The sequence below is a fragment of the Anabrus simplex genome, chromosome 1 (genome assembly GCF_040414725.1).
Source record: "Anabrus simplex isolate iqAnaSimp1 chromosome 1, ASM4041472v1, whole genome shotgun sequence".
NCBI classification, from domain to species: domain Eukaryota; kingdom Metazoa; phylum Arthropoda; class Insecta; order Orthoptera; family Tettigoniidae; genus Anabrus; species Anabrus simplex.
In genome coordinates, this window is record NC_090265.1 from 744715273 (window position 1) to 744724092 (window position 8820).

The 8820-nt window shown below is 41.0% G+C and overlaps 1 pseudogene; it reads left to right on the plus strand.

The window, feature by feature from the left end:
- The first annotated feature begins 383 nt into the window (after positions 1-383).
- On the plus strand, positions 384-1086 carry LOC137503695 (tyrosyl-DNA phosphodiesterase 2-like; annotated as a pseudogene).
- The last annotated feature ends 7734 nt before the right edge of the window (positions 1087-8820 follow it).

Below are 8820 nucleotides of genomic sequence, written 5' to 3' on the forward strand. Positions count from 1 at the left end.
GGTAGTAATGCTCTATTTTGTAGACGCTACGTGCATTTCGCATACCAGACAATGGAGGTGACGCGTGAGGAGCAGTACAGCACAATCAAATTCTTTTTTTCGTTTAAACCATACAGCCACTGAAACTTACGAAAATCTGAAGCATCATTATAATCCTGAAGGTAAACAGTGTGGAAATCGCCAAAAAAAGACTAAAGTTGTTCCATCTGCAGGGAAAGTGATGGTGATCACATTTTTTGACTGTAATGGAATATATATATTTCATATGGAACAAATGACCTACATTATTGAACACAGATATGTACGTAATAAATTAAAAGTGAATATCAAGACTCTTCAGCCAGGAAAGGTTTTCATCGGACTTTATAGTATACATTTTCTTTATGAGCGACTCTAATGACGGTGGCATACCTGATCGAGATACTTGTCAGAAATTAACTGAGCAGTTTGCAGAAAGAACCGGAACAGACGAAGCCTGTGCCCAGTTTTACCTGCAGGATAGGAAATGGGATTTAGAGCGTTCTGTGAATGCTTTCTTTGAAAGTACATCGCGTGGTGGCATAAGTGCTCTTCATGAGGGGATGAGCCTGAACTTGTTATTAAAGTTATGGGTATGGGTCAGCCTACTTATGAATCTCCATCAAAATTTAGTCTGATATCGTGGAACACAGATGGTCTTGATGAAATTAACCTCAAGAGAAGAAGAAAGGCAGTGTGCCAAATTATTTTTCAGGAGAAACCTGACATTGTATTTCTTCAGGAAGTAATTCCAGAAATATTCTCTTATATATCAGATAAACTGCCTGAATATATGTGCTTTGCAGGCAATGTTGAAGTTTACTTTTCTACCTTGATGCTCGAAGATACACAGTTTATTATGATTTTCATAAGATCATTTAGTTCCTATCATCACTGATGCAGAGAAATTTATTTTGTGCTGAGGTTCACATTGGCCCTCTTAAGTTGCAACTCATGATCAGTCATCTTGAAAGCGGTATGGAACACACAAAATAACGTCTAAATCAATTGCAAACTGCATTCAAGATTATTCAGAAAATGCCTGAAAACCAAACTGTAATAGAATGATTTACCAGCATACAGTTCCCCCACACACTAATACACAACTACACGTCAGTATCGGCTGCACTGAGGAAACACATTGCAAAGAAACGACCAGAGCTTTCTCGGACTGGGTGGCGACTTCATCATGACAATGCACGGCCTCACGTCGCAATTCAAGTCATGCAGTTTTTGGCTCGATTCAACATTACCTGTGTACCGTACCCACCTTATAGCCCTGATCTTGCACCCTGAGATTTGTTTTTATTCCCATCACTAAAGGCAAAGCTGAGGGGCTTTCGATTTGAGAACTCTGAAGCAATGCTCAAGAAAAGTGAGGCGATTCTCAAGGACATGACAAAGAATGGTCTTCAGCATGTGTTCAAGGACTGGCAGAGACGCTATAAAAAGTGCATTGAAGTAGGAGGGGACTACTTTGAAAAAGATAATGTAAACATTGAAATGGAATAATAAACATCCGTGAAAAAAATCAGTCTCAGCCTTTTTTGATCAGCCTTCGTAGATTATCTGCATCCAAAGTCAGTTATGATATAGTGAATTATGGATCTGATGTCTCTTCCCTCGAGCCTCAACTGATAATCCCATACTAGCACAGAAGTCCAATAAACGCTTCCCATTCACATCAGCTTCCATATCTACACCACATTGACCCATCACATTCTCAAATCCTTCAGTGCTATTTCCAACTCTCGCTCATTAGCACTATTCTAACCTTGCTGTTGATCCTGATACGATATCTCTCAGTGCTTCATAAGACTTGTGAACTTCATCCTCTCATGGTGATGGTCAATACGCTGATACAATACTCGCTAAATCTGTCTACGTTATTCGCGTTTTACGTGCCTAACAGAAACTCCGTTCCTGACGAACAGTCCCACTCAACACTCACCCGTTAACTCTTAAGACCATCTTAGCATCCCGTCTCTCCTGGTTATCTCCATTTATCCGAACACCATTAACTCCTAACACATCAAGACGCATCCTCGTTCCTGACTCAGACAATTCTACTTTCTTCTATACCGGGCAAGTTGGCCGTGTGGTTAGGGGCGCGCAGCTGTGAGCTTGCATCCGGGAGATAGTGGGTTCGAACCCCACTGTCGGCAGCCCTGAAGATGGTTTCCCGTGGTTTCCCATTTTCACACCAGGCAAATGCTGGGGCTGTACCTCAATTAAGGCCACGGCCGATTCTTTCTCATTCCCAGACCCCTCCTATCCCATCGTCGCCATAAGACGTATCTGTGTCGGTGCGACGTAAAGCAAATAGCAATAAAAAACTTTCTTCTGTTCCATAAGCCCCATTAATACTGATAGTTCCCCATCGAAATCTATAAAGTTTTTTCTATTAATTAGGATGCTACCATCGTTGCACATAGTTCCGGTGAGGATCGTTCGTCTAACGGGTTAGGGAGCACGGTGTATTGTACAGTCCTAGCCGCCTGAACACAAGGAGGGCCATGGCTCAGAATTTGTCCGAGATGCCCACTGTGATTCCATAACCACAGGACAACCCATAACTAGTAAAATAATGAGTGAAGTGATTTACCGCTATTTTCCCCCACTGAGTAGCTAAGACGGTAGAGCGAACTGCTCGGTTCACAGTACTTTGATATTTCAAGGCACTTAAATACGCCAGTCCCGTGTCTGTGCGCGAAAGAAGACCAGATACCGGTACCTCAGCATCTCTACCATCGGATCAAGCCTGGAATGACACGTCTCACAGGTGTGAGGCACATCATAGTCGCATTAAGTAATAGATTAGTTAGGGCTCGACTTCATTCCACAAAATATATAAAGTTGAACTCTTCATCTTAAGATCTGTAGCCAGTCTCCTATGAGTTGTACAGGAGTGACAATTGATCAACTTCATCTTCATGAAACCAGATTTAACCAAATCTTAACCTATAAAATGAATGAAGATTTTGAGGTAATAACACAAGATTCTTTTTTTTTTAAGCAAGAATTTCGTGCTCCAAAGACATATGTACAAAATTACATGGACCTCTTTGAGTTCTACAATGAAAATGAATTGAAAAGAAGGTTTCGTTTCATAGAAAGAACAGCATTTTAGAAGAGGAACCAGTTCCAACATAACGAAACCTTCGAGAACTGCAACTTCTTCCATGTCTGAGATTTTATGCCACAGGAAGTATTCAGCGGATAAATGTAATATAATTGTTTGTGTTTAATTCCGAGCAATGTACAGAAAAAAATTCTTATTTTATACATTTTTACTAAAAACTGATTACTTAAATTGAGAAAAGGCCATCCAAAAGTCATATTTATTAGTTCGTCCCTTTTTACATATTAGGCTTAATTTACAACTTACGTTTATAAAGTTATGAATGTAAAAATCCCTGCACAAAAATCTATTTGTTTAACACTTTTACAAAATTCTGAATTTTGCCAAGTTAATATATAATGTAACGGTTCAAATCCTGTTACAAGATATCTGTATTATTATTATTATTATTATTATTATTATTATTATTATTATTAATAATAATAATAATAATAATAATAATATGCCGGTATTGTTGTTATTTTATCTGTATGATTACTATTATTGTATTGTTATTATTGTTCAATTCAATTCTGCAATGCTTGTCGCTTGCGTGATTGTAGTCAAATTGTTACGTATTGTGACCGTTCACCATCATGCCGTGGACATGTTAAGAGGTCAGGCTAATTATATATGCCGTTTTCCGCAACATCCTGTGACATATAATGCAGTAGTTAGCATTCTGTATGTCGAACCGGGGTATGATTCGCGATACGCCAGCCCGAAGGGAGCAGTTTTCTGCGCTGTAACAAGAGAAGGATAGCGCAGTATTGCTAAACCTTGAAACCGCCCTCGCTTTCCGAGCGAGCGAGAAGGGAAGATAACGCTACGCACGGAGATGGAGGTTATTGGAGACTGGGCCGAATTAAGGTGTGTTAACCTTTGAAAAATAAATGCCCACTATAAATTCAACACCGCATTCATTAGTACCACTTCACCATAATTTACGAAAAAGAGGAAGAAGAAGAATACTTCTATATGAAATAAATGTTCTAAATGTATAAATCAGGTCCCATTCGAACCAATGTATTTTATGCTGGCTGTCAATGCATATAAATACAATACTTCAATAATGGATCAGTAATGACGCCTATCATACAGTAGTACGCAGATGAAAGGTGACTACTGTAATCTGACAACATGTGGGAAAAAATGGGAGATATTGCATGATGAAACATGACGCGTGATTTTCCAAAAGGACGTTTTGGAAATTATGAATGACCTACTGATCGCTTTGGTTTCACATATGTTCAGTAGAAAGTAGAGGTCATAAGCTATAATTCGATTGTTATCACGTCGTTCAAAGACTCCGATTACCGGACCGTCATTTTCAACAGGGACATAAATTCATTTCCCCCCTGACCATTTGTCCGGAGGTTATAAGTATAGCCAGGACCCACATACTGTATCTCATTCTCATCCGTGTAGCTGCAGTGGTAACACGTTACCTTGTTGTCGTCTGTGTAGTTGCAGCTCAACATATTAGAAGTGGACCTGGATATCAGTGACTTGGATATCAGTGTACCAAGTGTTGTGCCATTGAAGAAACACATCAATGTGATGTAAATATTTTTACGGAATAAGCCGTGTGGTACAAGTTAATGTACACTGACTGACAGAGCAAATGCAACACCAAGAAGGAGTGGTCAGAACTTTATGCCAATTGCAGGGTAGACTGACGTCACTGAGGTATGCTCATGATGTGAAATGCGCCGCTGTGCTGCGCACGTAGCGAACGATAAATGGGACACGGCGTTGGCGAATGGCCCACTTCGTACCGTGATTTCTCAGCGACAGTCATTGTAGAACGTGTTGTCGTGTGCCACAGGACACGTGTATAGCTAAGAATGCCAGGCCGCCGTCAACGGAGGCATTTCCAGCAGACAGACGACTTTACGAGGGGTATGGTGATCGGGCTGAGAAGGGCAGGTTGGTCGCTTCGTCAAATCGCAGCCGATACCCATAGGGATGTGTCCACGGTGCAGCGCCTGTGGCGAAGATGGTTGGCGCGGGGACATGTGGCACGTGCGAGGGGTCCAGGCGCAGCCCGAGTGACGTCAGCACGCGAGGATCGGCGCATCCGCCGCCAAGCGGTGGCAGCCCCGCACGCCACGTCAACCGCCATTCTTCAGCATGTGCAAGACACCCTGGCTGTTCCAATATCGACCAGAACAATTTCCCGTCGATTGGTTGAAGGAGGCCTGCACTCCCGGCGTCCGCTCAGAAGACTACCATTGACTCCACAGCATAGACGTGCACGCCTGGCATGGTGCCGGGCTAGAGCGACTTGGATGAGGGAATGGCGGAACGTCGTGTTCTCCGATGAGTCACGCTTCTGTTCTGTCAGTGATAGTCACCGCAGACGAGTGTGGCGTCGGCGTGGAGAAACATCAAATCCGGCAGTAACTGTGGAGCGCCCTACCGCTAGACAACGCGGCATCATGGTTTGGGGCGCTATTGCGTATGATTCCACGTCACCTCTAGTGCGTATTCAAGGCACGTTAAATGCCCACCGCTACGTGCAGCATGTGCTGCGGCCGGTGGCACTCCCGTACCTTCAGGGGCTGCCCAATGCTCTGTTTCAGCAGGATAATGCCCGCCCACACACTGCTCGCATCTCCCAACAGGCTCTACGAGGTGTACAGATGCTTCCGTGGCCAGCGTACTCTCCGGATCTCTCACCAATCGAACACGTGTGGGATCTCATTGGACGCCGTTTGCAAACTCTGCCCCAGCCTCGTACGGACGACCAACTGTGGCAAATGGTTGACAGAGAATGGAGAACCAACCCTCAGGACACCATCCGCACTCTTATTGACTCTGTACCTCGACGTGTTTCTGCGTGCATCGCCGCTCGCGGTGGTCCTACATCCTACTGAGTCGATGCCGTGCGCATTGTGTAACCTGCATATCGGTTTGAAATAAACATCAATTATTCATCCGTGCCGTCTCTGTTTCTTCCCCAACTTTCATCCCTTTCGAACCACTCCTCCTTGGTGTTTCATTGTCACTGTCAGTCAGTGTACATAACTGCCGAATAGAAGCCTTGATTTGGCATTTTAACATCACAATCGTTGAAGATAGTCAGTTATGACTTATGGTGCAATCACCAACGGAGGGCAAACGCTTCAGGTTATTTGACGTGGTGAGACAGTTAATTAATATACAAGGGTTAATTATCACCGCTCCTGAGCATTTAAGAACGAGTGACATTTAGCAACAATTAAATAACTGTTCTTGACTAAATTAATATTCGCATCCTCCAGGGACATTCGTTGTGATAGTCTGTGTGACGGTCAGGGAATGAACAGTGATTTTTACAAACTTATCACTACTTGCGTTAATCTATTTCATTTTAAGAGTGGATCTTGTTACAAGTAGGCTCCCTTTTTGAAAGAGTATAAAACAGTATTTCATAACTCATTCTCCATTTTTCTGCATGTTCGTGAGTGGTCGTCGAACCCAAGACTCGGAGCCTACAAGAGTCACGCCTGAGTGCCTGCGATCAGCTTTACAGGGAACGTCCAGAAATTCAACTGAGAAGACAACAGTTCGAGTCATGGATCGTCGTATGAAGAGGAATCGAGGACTACCAGGAACAAGAATATTCATCATGTTCGTGTAAAGATCTAAGATGTACCCTAGATGACAGCAAGCCTTACTCACCATGTGTTAAGTACATGCTTTTATATACCTTAAACACGAGAGATGCATGCCAGTAATAATTTTATTTTGTAAATATTATAATGTCATAATTAAACATTAAAGGTGTAGGGAACATTATGCGCGTATGACTGGGAAAGATTTATTATTATTAGTTAGGATCATCAAGTGATTTTTAAGATAATCATTGATATTTAACAAAATTCATTTGCATGAATTATTATATAGACTCCAAAGTTCTTAGAGTATATGAACTATCTTTGGGAAGAACGGCAAGTTAGCTAGACTTATATTTCTTCGTCTGGTAAAGATCTTCAGAGTAGTTTGGATATAAATTATACGTTTGTGATTCAGGTATTTGTAATCCCAGATAATATTAGATAATCATTGGAGTTGATCCAAACCGAGGTATAATTAATTTATAATTATATATGAAAATGAGAAGAATTAAATAGCCTGAAATAATGGAGTCTTCTCTGTGAATTAAATGAACGGATTGAGATACGATGGCATGATATGAGAGGGCGAAGTAGTAACATGTTATGTTGTTGGAGTGGTAAGGAATAATAAATAAATATAGCTGTTGTGAGATATTGAATTGGGCTGAATATATAGCCAAATAACGAGTAATAAGAAATAATGGCTTTCAAGTGAGTGCATACTTGACAATAAGCCGAGATGATATGTAAGGAAAATGAAAGAAAGAGTGAAGGACGATTTATGGTGTCCGCAGCCTAGGGCTAGTTACGCAGCTGTTATAGTGATTGACAAGTTTATGGCCGGTCGACTGTAGGCCGAGCGAACCTTTGCAGATTCTAGCAAAGCGATGTTAACGGTCCAAGCTCTTTTCATTCACCAGAGTAGTCTCAATCCCATTCTAATTATATGTTGCGAGTAACACGGATAATTTCCTGATTTTGTGAAAGATAGATCCCTTCTCACGCTTAGGCATTAATTTAGCCTCTGATTGGAGTTCAAAAATTTTTACCTTGGGAGCCGAAGCCTGTTGGTTCGTATGATGCTGGAGCGAAGATTTAACCAGATATTATGGCTTGGTTAAGCCATATCTTCAAGATGTGTTGTGTAAATATATTTGATATTTTTATATGTATGTTTCTGTGTGTTTTATTATTTCCCAAAGTGTTCTATGGTGATGGGTTCGATTCCAGCTTGGGCTCATTTTTTTGAATATATAATTAGTTAGGTAAACCCAGGATACGCACATATATGTTCAACGTGTATGTTCATCGTAAGAGTTCAATGTAAATATACATTGGTCGTGGTCAAATGGATCACATGTTCGACACTCGGCAATGCAATCTCGTGTGTATAACAGATGTGCTTATATTGTGTTATAATTTTTTTCTTTCTCTATCCAAATCATGACCAGTAAATAAAGGGTACCTGGTTCTTACCCAGGAGGCTCGAGTTCGATCCCCGGTACCGGAACCATATTTAATATCCATTTGTGACGAGAGTTTAATAAATAAAGGATTCCATTCAATATCCATTTTTTATAAATAAATAAACTCATATATCAGTGTATATTGATCGAGTGAATTGATGTACTCCTAGAACTAATTATGCCAGGACAATTTCAAGAAAAGAAGGCATATAATGTATATAATTGTGTCAGTTTAATTGTTTTCTTTTGCTCATATGTTGAGTTAGAACATTATTTGTGTGGTTCACATCAGTATAAATAAAAATGTTTAGAATACATACTTGAACGGAGATTCTTCTCATTTAACAAATATTAGCATATTCCTCTCATATTATAGAATCCTACTTTCATTTATCGAACATTCCATTACCCGTGTTGCTCTCCGAATTCAGCCGGTGATGCTATGAAAGTAGGGAGAATGAGACTTCAAGCCTGGTAAGTGACTTCTGGCGGTTCTCATCCAAATGTTCCATCTGTACATCTGTTTGTAAAACCAAATTAAGTAATATTGCCCTAATTATACCCTGGGTAGGCCTCAATTTGTTGCCCAACTAATGGGACCAATTTCATTTTT